This window comes from Perognathus longimembris, chromosome 1 (genome assembly GCF_023159225.1).
Source record: "Perognathus longimembris pacificus isolate PPM17 chromosome 1, ASM2315922v1, whole genome shotgun sequence".
In the NCBI taxonomy this organism is placed as follows: Eukaryota; Metazoa; Chordata; class Mammalia; order Rodentia; family Heteromyidae; genus Perognathus; species Perognathus longimembris.
The window spans coordinates 76,372,334-76,383,319 of NC_063161.1; positions in this window are offsets into that span (position 1 = coordinate 76,372,334).

Below are 10,986 nucleotides of genomic sequence, written 5' to 3' on the forward strand. Positions count from 1 at the left end.
CACTGGGGCCTGGCTTGCTTTATAATTCTTAGTCATGATTTGGGACCTTTTCCCTCTGACCCCTTGCAAATTGAGGGTCTGGACTGATCCCAAGTTCAGCACTGTTCTGAGCCCACAGCTGCCTCTGTTGATTCCAGAGCTCCAGGCCTGGCAGGCAGAGTCTTCAGGATCTGACATGGTCACCCCCTCTTGGACCATTGCCGTGGCTTTCCTTCTCCCTCTCTGTCTCCTCCTAAGTGTCCTGATCATCTCAGACATGCTTTCCTGAGTCTCTTCCCTTCCAAATCCCACCAGTTTCCCATGGCCTCTTACACACCACAGTGAACACACCAGCCACAACAGCCTGGCTTCTCTCTGAGCTCAGGGGACAGAGTTGGTGGCCTCCTGCCTGAGAGAGACTGCATGGGGCAGGGAGCCCAGATCAGTGGGAGGCCCAAGTTCCAGGTCCCGCATTTCTGACCACAAGTGGCCTCAGTGCTTCTGGCTGGTGAGGAAGGTGGGGTCTGAGTCCTCTCTTTCTCTAGTGACATTCAGATGAGCAGGTCTGTGGGTCCCACACAGCCTGAAAACCCTCAGAAGAGAAAAGCAAGGGCTGGCTGTGTGCCCATCCCACCATCCATCCACTCACAAAATGCTCATCAAAACTTACTCTGGGCTACAACAGCACAACACTGCACTAAAAGTCACTGCAGAGAACATAGGAGCCTGTCCTTCCTCTGGAAACCCCTTTTCCAACATGTAACCTTACATCTCACCATCTGCTACTACAAGAGGCCTCTGATAGGCCAATCCACTTTGACATTCCAAAGTAAGCCAGTTGATTGGTTAAGGAACAGCCGTGTGATTCTTTCAGAGCCAATCAAAGCCTCCAAAATAAGCTCCCTCCAAAATAAGCTACATGATTGGTTTAATAAATCCATGTGACTTCCAGTAGAGCCAATCTAGACCCAAAGGGTAGGGGCTGTGATATGGCTCAGTGGTGGAGTGCTTGCTTAGCAGGCTTGAGGCTGAGTTTCCATCCACTGAACCAAGATGTTTGAAAGCCTGAGTGACCAAATCAAGGGTAGGTCATGTTTGAATCTGAAGGCTTGGTCTCCAGCAGGTGGCACTATGAGAGGTGACTAGAACATGTGGATGCTGACCACATTCATGGATTAATCCACTGATGAGTTCATAGCTGAATGAACAGCTAGGAGGTAGGGCCTGATTGGAGGAAGTAGGTCACAGGGAGTGGGCTCTTGAGGCCTAGGTAGATCTTGTCAGTAGGCACTTCTTGTGTCTCTCTCTTTGCTTCCTGGCAGCCATGAGGTGCACAGTTCTGTTCTACCATACCCTGCCGCCATGATAAGATGTTCTGTTTCAGCTCAAGCCTAAAGCAATGGAGCCAGCCTACCATAGACTGAGGCTGTAAGTCAAACAAATCCTTCCTCTTTGAGTTGTTTTTCTCAGATACTTTATCACAGCAAGCAACACAGGCCAGAGTGAGACTGGGTCTCAGAAATGTCTGGAACCAAGGACAAGAGCACCCACAAGTGGCTGTTCAGATAAGAACAAGTGGTTCACAACCACTTCATCTCCCAGACTTTCTCTCTCTTAGGATGATCTCTCTCTCTCTCTCTCTCTCTCTCTCACACACACACACACACACACACACACACACACACACACACACACCCCACATACACATTTCCAACATATGAAATCCCAAGGAAGAATTCTGATTGGTCCAGCTCAGGTCACATGGGCCATGCAATGAGGCAGGCAGGGTAGAGGATGACAAATCAGGGTAGGGAAGGGGGCTCTTCCCAAGAAGATGTACTTGCCTAGGGTGGGGTGGGAATACTGACTTTCACATCCACTAATAGCTGCATTGCAGGCATCTAGAATATTCTTCAGAGGGGGTAGAGAGCCTGCAGATAAGGGGAAAACGATCCAAAGATTGAAGGGGAAACAGTTGAGTCTATTCTGGTCTCTTTGATCCTTATCAGTATTGTCAACTCCATGACAACGGGAGATGAGCTCTTTGAAGCCAAGCATGATTTTTTGAAACAACAAAGTTTCTATTTTTATCTCAAATGCTTGCTTTCTTTGGGCTGTGGACTGCGCCTGGGAGGGGTCTCCACAAGGGTGATAATGCCCAGCAGGGTGTCACAGCTTCAGATACCGTGGGCTCCCACTGTGGGTGTTGGCCAGGCCGCCACCAAATCCTTCTATGGAAAGTTGCTGGTTCAGCTCTCACCATCTTTGTTTGCTCCTCCTCTCCTGTCTCCTTTGTTTCTTGAAGGACATGTACAAGCAAATTGGAGCTTTGGGAAACAGGGAGTGGCAACACATGTTTATGATCCCAGCTACATGGGAAGCTAGATTAGGAGAATCATGGTAGGAGGCCAGCTTGGGTAAAATGAGAAACTCTAGCTGAAAGAAAAACTAAAGGCAAAAGCATTAGAAGTACAAATCAAGTGGACGAGCACTTGCTAGGTAAGTGCTGAGTTCAAATCCTAGTATTACTGTAGAAAATTAAGTAGAAGAAACCAAAACTACAAACAGGATATGAAGTGGGCTCTGTGGGGCTGGGATCTGTGGTACTAGCTTTTCTCTCTTCTTCCTTTCTTCCTTCTTTCCTCCTTCTTTCCTCCTCCTCCTCCTCCTCCTCCTCCTCCTCCTCCTCCTCCTCCTCCTCCTCCTCCCTCCTCCTCCTCCTCCTCCTCCTCCTCCTCCTCCTCCTCCTCCTCCTCCTCCTCCTCCTCCTCCTCCTCCTCCTCTTCCTTCTTTTACCAATCTTGGGGCTTGAACTCAGGCCTTTGGAACTGTCCCTGAGCTCTTGTGCTCAAGGCTAGCATTCTACCACTTGAGCCATAGCTCCACTTCTGGCTTTTTGTGGTTAATTGGAGATAAGATATTCACAGACTTTCCTGCCTAGGCTGGCTTTGAACTGCAGTCCTCAGCTCTCAGCCTCCTGAGTAGCTAGGATTACAGTGTGAGCCACTGCTGTTTGTATACTAGGGTGACACAGACAGGTTCCAGCTGTCGGTGTCCCAGGGCAAGTCCACTAGCCCTTCTGTGGACTGGTTGGCTTGCAAAAACCATTAATTGAACTATCAAGAAAGAATTGACCCATGTGAAGTGAGGTAAGCCAAGCTTGGAGAGACAAATGGTGCATGTTTTCTCTCCTATGCAGAGGCAAGATCTAATGTACATGGAGCTTGCTTATTTATACAGGACTCTAGACATTCATGCATAGTGAGACCAAAGGAGGATACTCTGAGGAGGAGAACACAAAGGTGCAATGCCTATGTGCCTTTGATCCTATGAAATAATAGTTATTCAAATGAACTCCAGGAAATGGAAGCAAGAGGTTTTTCCTTTGTTGCTGTTTTTCTTTTTTGTCTTGTTTGTTTGCTTATCTGTCTTTGGGAGGGCAAGGGGGCACAGAAATGGAGGGACAAAGGGCAAACCAATGCAGTAGTGGTACTCACTAGACAAAATGTTGAAAATGAACTATACAGGGCTGGGAATGTGGCTTAGTGGTAGAGTACTTGCCTAGCATGCATGAAGCCCTGAGTTTGATTGCTCAGTACCACATAAACAGAAAAAGCCAGAAGTGGTGCCATGGCTCAAGTGGTAGAGTACTTGCCTTGAGCAAAAGAAGCTCAGGGACAGTGCCCAGGCCCTGAGTTCAAGCCCCAGGATTGGCAAAGAAAAAGGAGGGGAAAAAAAGAATTATATGTCAGGTGCCAGTAACTCACACTTGTAATCCTAACTACTTAGGAGGCTGAGATCTGAGGAATATGGTTCAAAGCCAGCCCAGGCAGCAATGTTTGTGAGTCTCTTATCTCCAGTTAACCACAAAAAGCCAGAAGTGGTGCTCTGGTTTAAAGTGGTAGAGCACTGGCCTTAAGCACAAAAGCTTAAGCCTTAAATTCAAGCTCCATGACCTAAAACAAAACAAAGCAAAACTCAGTGACTACAGGTTCCCCCAAAAGAGGACTGGAGAGTCCAACAGGAAGTCTCAGTGATTATTGGGTAGCCTCACCTCTTTTTAGCTGGCCCCTGTCTTCTCCAGGATTTATTTTAAGTGTTGGGAGCATTTGGGCTGCTATGCTGAAACTTTGTTCATAGCTCTTTTTGCAGCCAGCTCCCCCAGCTTATGCAAATATGAAACCCCCACACCGACTGGCAGCCACAGAGACAGTGAGTTCTGCAGTCAGGATCTGGGGTTTGTAACCATCTGGAGAAATAAGCCAGGAGGTTGAGGCTGGGTGGGGACACACAGACTCCCTTTCGCCCTTTCTCAGCAAAGATGCCACGTTTGGTGGGAGGCACAGGGTACTTTTTTGCTTGCTTATTATTTTTACTTATTTTTTGTTGATTGTGGGACTTGAACTCAGGACCTGGGTACTGTCCCTGCTCAAGGCTAGTAGTGCTCTACCACTTTGAGCCACAGCTCCACTTCTGGTTTTCTGGAGGTTCATTGGAGATAAGAGTCTTATAGACTTTCCTGCCTGGGCTGGCTTCAAACCACGATCCTCAGATCTCAGTCTCCTGAGTACTGTGTGCTAAAATTTTGAAGGTGTTGAAGGTGTTTGAAGGGTTGGGGAAGATGAAAACTTCTTAGCATTGAGGGTAGAGTCTTGAGACTTGTCCCTTTCTGTGTGTGCATCATTGAAAGATGGAATCAGAGATGGGTGTGGTGGCTTTCCATATAATCCTAGCTACTCAGCCTGAGATTTGGGAGGATCATGGCTAGAGGCCAGACTGGGAAAAAATTCAGTAGACTCCATCTCAATCCATAAAAAACAGGGCACTCATGTATTCCTGCCATCTCAGTCACAGGGAAGCCTAAATAAGAGGATTATAGTGTAGGCTGACACAGGCAAAAAACAAACAGCAGGTAGTAGTAGCCAGACGTTGGTGGCTCACATCTATAATCCTAGCTACTCAGGGGCTGAGATCTGAGGATCTTGGTTTGAAGCCATCCTAGGCAGGAAAGTCCATGAGACTCTTATCTCCAACTAACCACCACCACCACCAACAACAAAAAAGCCAGAAGTGGAGCTATGGCTCAAGTGGTAGAGTGCTAGCCTTGAGCAAAAAGGTTCAAGCCCCAGGATGGACACACACACACAAAGGACTGGGGGGGAGTGGCTCAAGCAATAGAGGAGAGAGCCAAGGGGTGGAGGACCCCCTGGGCCCAGGCAGGCCTGGGTGGGCGGTGGCCAGCTCTGCCTCCCTGCTGGGAAGCCCCCACACTCCTGTGGGCCCCCTCCGCCCTCAGCATGCATCCCTGGGCTCCCCCATGGCCCGCCTCTGCAGACAGCTTCTCTTGTCTTTGAAGTTCAAGGCCAGGTCTGGGCCTCAGGGACTATGGCCTGCCATCCTGTGTGTGACAAGCTTGTGGCCTCCTCCAGTGGCTCCCTGGAGAGCCCTGCAAGGTGGTGCTTAGATGAAGGATAAATTAAACAAGACAGCACACATCGATCCTGCCCGTGGCCTTACCGAGTGCAATTGTTGGATTTTTGTCTCTAGTCTCAGGGGTGAGCAATGTCCTCTGTCTCAGGAGCTGCCGCGATTATGAGGGGTCACTGCCTCAGCCCCACCACACCCGAGACCAGCTGCATTACCCTCGGGTCAGAGCACATTTTTTTTTTTTCTTTTTTGAGGGGGAAATCCTGCTCTAACTGTCTAACTGGGCTCCAGTCATCCTTCCTCAAGCACAGCCAAAGTCCTGGAGGTGGGGCCTTTAGCTTCACTGAGATATGATTCATGTACTGTGCATTGTTGGTTTGGATGTAAAAAAATGTCTCCTGAAGGCTTAAGCATTAAAGCTTGCTCTCCAAGGTGACATTTGCGGGTGGGGCTTCAGAGGAGTGGCCGTATTCCCCAGGCTCTGATGAAATCAATGCAGTCAATGCATTATTCCAGGATGGGTTCACCATCTGCGGCTCTATTGGTGGGTGGTGGGATTAGTAGATGGTGCCTGGTTGGAGGAAGCAGGTGTGTGTGTGTGTGTGTGTGTGTGTGTGTGTGTGTGTGTGTGTTCAGAGGCTATCTTGTCCCAGGTCCCTATCTCTCTCCCTAAGTCTCTCTGTGTATCTGAGTCTCTGTCTCAGTTTTTCTCAGTCTCTGTCTCTCTCCCTCTAAGCAGCCTCCTCTGCCATACGCTCTTGCTGCCATGCTGTTGTGCCCACAGCAAGGGAGCCAGCTGTCCTTGGACTGAGGCCCATTCCCTCCTTTTTAAGTTTCCTCAGGTGTTTTGTTAGAGTGACAGAAACCCTGATTGTGAATGGAATGTGGTTACCATTCCTTTTTGTTTTGTTTGCCAGTCCTGAAGCTTGAACTCAGGGCCTGAGCGCTCACTGTCCCTGGCTTCTTTTTGCTTAAGGCTAGCACTCTGCCACTTGAGCCACAGCGCCACTTCTGGCTTTTATATATGTGGTGCTGAGGAATAGAACCTAGGGCTTCGTTATTCCCAGCCCCACCATTCCTTTATTTAGTACCTGGAAGACACTTTATAGTCACCTGTCCACTGAGGGTTTGCACTTGATAGGAAAACAAAGGCTCATTTCCCTGCAAATGATTTCATTCCATTCTCCTTTATGGCTGAGTAATACTCCATTGTGTTTATTTACCTCATTTCCCTTATCAGTTTGTGGGCCCTGAGGCAGATTCCATATTTTGGCTGCAGTATACTTGGTGTAAGGTGTCTTTGCTGTTTTCTGACTTACCAATCCTTGGGCTAGCTGGCCAGGAGTGGTATAACAGGTTCATAGGGTATTTTTATGATGAACTGCCATACTGATTTCCATAGTGGCTGCACTAATTTACATTGGCTTGGGGCCATTTTAAACATCAACATTGCTACCATCAAGCAGCCAGACCTGAAAAACCAGACACTCAATGGGCCACAAGAAAGATTCTAGTTAACAACCATGAGATCTGACACCAGAAGGCAGAGTGTGGCCCTGGGTGACTTCAGAGGGGGCCATGACCATCAGGTGACTCCATTTCTCCAGTGTTTTTGCACATGTGTGTGTAGATCGCTGCGCACAAACAGGGGGCTGATTTGGAGGTTGCCGTACTCTCTGGGGAGAACATGAATGCACAAGTACAGGATCTCTACATGGCGAGGAATGCCTTTATTCTTTCTGGGATGTGGTGCCGGGGCATCTGCACTGCAGATGCCTGGGCCAGGGGGCTTCTATGCCTAGAGCCATGGCCCCTCTGTGCACACCGAGTTCGCAGGAGCCCCATGTCACGCTCCCCCATGCACAGCACCGCCTCCCCCCCCCCCCCCCCCCCAAGGAGTGCCGCTCCTCATCCTTCCTAGCCCTGCCAGCTTGGTTCACTTGAAGCCAATAAAGTGGCTTTGCTGGCCTCGGTGATATTTAGCATTCAGTGGCAGCTAGCATCCATATCTGTGGGCGTGGATTGGTGGAGCCCATATATAACGGGACTGGTGAGAAGCAGGGAGAGAGAAAAAAGAGGGAGGAAGGGGGACAGGGATGGTGGCCCAGATCTGTTGCAGATACCCATTTGTCAACAATGACAAAGCCTTACTGGCTCAGCAGCCTGACCTCAGCAGGAGGCCACAGGCTTTGTGACATGGCTGGGCCAGGGAGTGGCTTGACAGTCACAGCATTGGTTGGATCTGAATCTCAGGATGTGCTCAGAGGAGCCAGGGAGGGAGACCGGCAGGTTTGAACTGGGGCTTGAACTCAGGTCCTGGGCGCTGTCCCTGAGCTTATTCACTCAAGGTTAGTGCTCTACCACTTGAGCCACAGCTCCACTTCTTGTTGGTGGGGTGTTTAATTGGAGATAAGAGTCTCTTGGATTTACCTGCCTGGGCTGGTTTCAAAGCATGATGCTCAGCATCTTGAGTAGCTAGGATGACAGGTGTGAGCCACTGTCCCTTCTGTCTGGAGACTGGGCAGAGATGCAGGAAGTAGACACATTTTGCCATTAACTTGGAACTCCATTATCTTGCCCCAGTTGAGTTTCAAGCCCAGGGTCCGCATGGCTTTCTGGATGATATGCAGGGATAAGAAGCTGGATTCTACCTTACAGTTGCTGAGATCCTTTCTACTTAAAACTTGCAGCTATTCAGGAGGCTGAGATGTTGGAGGATTATGGTTTGAAGCCAGCCCAGGCAGAAAAGTCCAGAAGACCATCTTCAATTAACCAGCAAGAAGTTGGGCTGGAAGCATGGTTCAAGCGGTAGAGCATTAGCTAAGCAAGAAAGCTGAATGAGCTTTCCCCTTCCCCTCACCAAAACCCCAAAATGTCTGTTCACTGGCCATCAAATCTTTGGGTGTTTCTGTGAGCACTGCACAGGTGACTAGGAGAAACCTCCAAAGTTTCATCTAAAAAAGGAAATGTAAAAATCAATATATTCATGTGACCCAGGAAAAAATAAAACAGTAGAGACAAGAGACATACACAGTGCCTTTAGATTTGAGCTTAAAAAAGATTTAATTTTTCCAAATTTAGAGAAATTTTCCTATCCAAGTCCAGAATTCGTTGTTGCTTTTTTTTCCCCTTGTGCTTCACAAATTCCACAGAATAGTCGGACAACACAGGCCAAGGATTAAGATGGGGGAAAGAACAAAAATGCACATCAGAAAAAACTATCCACTTGGCAAACAGCTGTCAGTCTATGCTTTCATCGAGAATATTCACCAAACAATTCCCCACAAAGTGGGCTGCCACACAGAATGGCTTGAGCCCGGACCCCACCTGTCCCCTGGGAGCTGGGGGACTAATAAGTACACTTGGGAAAGTAACCTTTGGGTTATCAGGCCAGACACACTGACACATGGGGATTCGGTCACTCCTGCATGCAGAAAGCCGGATCCACAAGGGCCAGAGATAAGATGAGCCATCTGTGTCATCAGGAAAATTGCCAGCTTGACAAGGGGAATTCACAAGACACACTGGTCTTCCCCGACAGACTGTTTCCTGGCTCTTGCTGATTCTTCAAGAATGACATCATCCAGGGGCTTCTTGACAGGAAGTGGAAGGCTGTGAGGAGGCAGGGCTAGCTGCTCCAGGTGGAGGGGGGATAGGTCAGGCCCCTCCTGATCAGGCAGGACTTAGGACCAGGGCTCTTGCAACTTCCAGCCCTTGGTGAAGGTCCCGAGTGGCTAGTCAACCTCGTAGTCTTGGCCTGAGACTCAGCAGTCCCCCCAGGACCAGCTCTGGCTATGCACTCACTCCTGGTATTAAGGATAACCCCCTAATGGCAATGCCACAGTTCCTCCTTTCCTAACAGCTTCACCAAAAGCCGCAGATGGCGTCCGCCAGATGAGCTAGTGTGTTAAGTGTGTGCCACCTGGGGCTTGTGGACAGCTGTCACTACCACATCACAAGGATCCTGAGATGGTCGAGTGCAGAGCCCAAGCCCCCCAGACCTGCCATGGTGCATGCACCCTGCTAGTGAGGGGCAGGCTGGGGACCAAATGCAGTTCTGACTCCACATTCAGTCTAACTGGCTCCATCATTTGAGAAAAAAACAAGGTTTGGTCCCAGTCTTCTGGAATCCATTAAGTAAGAGAGAGAGGTGTGTGTATGTGTGTGTGTGTGTGTGTGTGTGTACAGGGGCCTGACGTCAGGGCCTCATACTCTCCCCTTTGGGTTGTTCATTCAAGGCTAGTGCTCTATGACTTGAGCCATGCCTCTACTTTCACCTAGCTTGGAATTACGATGTTCAGATCTAAGCCTCCTGAGTAGCTGGGATTATAGACATGAGCCATCTGTGCCCAGCTGGTGGTTGTTTCTGACAGTGCTCCCTCCATGCTATAAATCTATTCTGAAGTTTAGAAGATATAGTTAAAAACTTATCAGAGGTAAAAGACATGGTCAGCAAATGAGGATGCATGCTGTTGGGCCAGGGACCTGGAGCTACTGTCTCCTCCCTGCTGGGCCCCGTGCTTGTGGCCTGCAGGCAAGGTGGGCACCAGCCATCAGGCATGGAGGGAGAGGGTGAGAACTTCCTCCAGCGCAAGCACAGGGCACATCCTGCCAGGGTAAGGGCAGCACAGGCACGTGGGGCCTGCCTGAAGCTAGGATCAAATGCCTCTGTCCAGCACTAGTGGGGCATCCCCTCCATGGAGGGCCCTCTTTCCTGAGCATCTTATAAGAGATAACAGGCAAAAATGGAGAATGGGCTCCCACTACAGTTTGTGGCTAGTGATCCAGAAGAAAGGTCAGAGACCTGGCATGGCAGAGCTGAGCCCCCAATGCCCAGAGCATGCAGGGCACCGGCAGGCCACATGTGAACCCCACCTGAAGATAGGTGACATGCTCTCTGATTACTGGGAAACCCTAGCTCAGGGCTCCTGTCCACTGCTGCGCTCCTCCATCTGCTCATGGGTGGTAAGGGGCAGAGCTGGCGCCCTCGGAAGGCCAGGTGATGCCAGGAGCCCTGGTGTGAGGGCAGCACTTGCTGCAGCTGGCTACACAGCTGGGGTTCACCCGAAGGTCCAGGACAGACATGCAGGACAGATCTGCAAGGCAAGCCCCTGCATAAGGAAAACATTCCTCGTGGCCCTGCAGTGCTGAGATTACTGCCACAACCAGAACTGGCTCCAGCACTCCAAGTTCAGCCTACCAATAAGCAGTCCCAGAAAATCAGGCGAGCAACTTCAGCAGGCCAGGGTGGCTGGTAGCCCCCAGGGAGGTGCTCACCCTCTACCAGACTTGATGACCCTACACAGCCGCTGATCCTTTGTGGCCCCAACCAGACTGTATGCTGACTGTGTACAGTCCTGCTGCCTCTGCTTCTCAACACCCCACTGCCAAGACCCCAAAGCCACCTCAGTCCATCGGAATGCTCGCCATGCTGCTCCTGCTGTCTGGGTTTGGGATGTGCGGGTGGACGTTGTGAGCTAGAAAGGCCCCTGGCTGCTGCTACTCCGAGGAACAGGGCTTAGGGCAGAGCACAGGGTTGGCCACCAACTCTCCTTAAAAGTCCCAGCTAGTGGAGGGCCG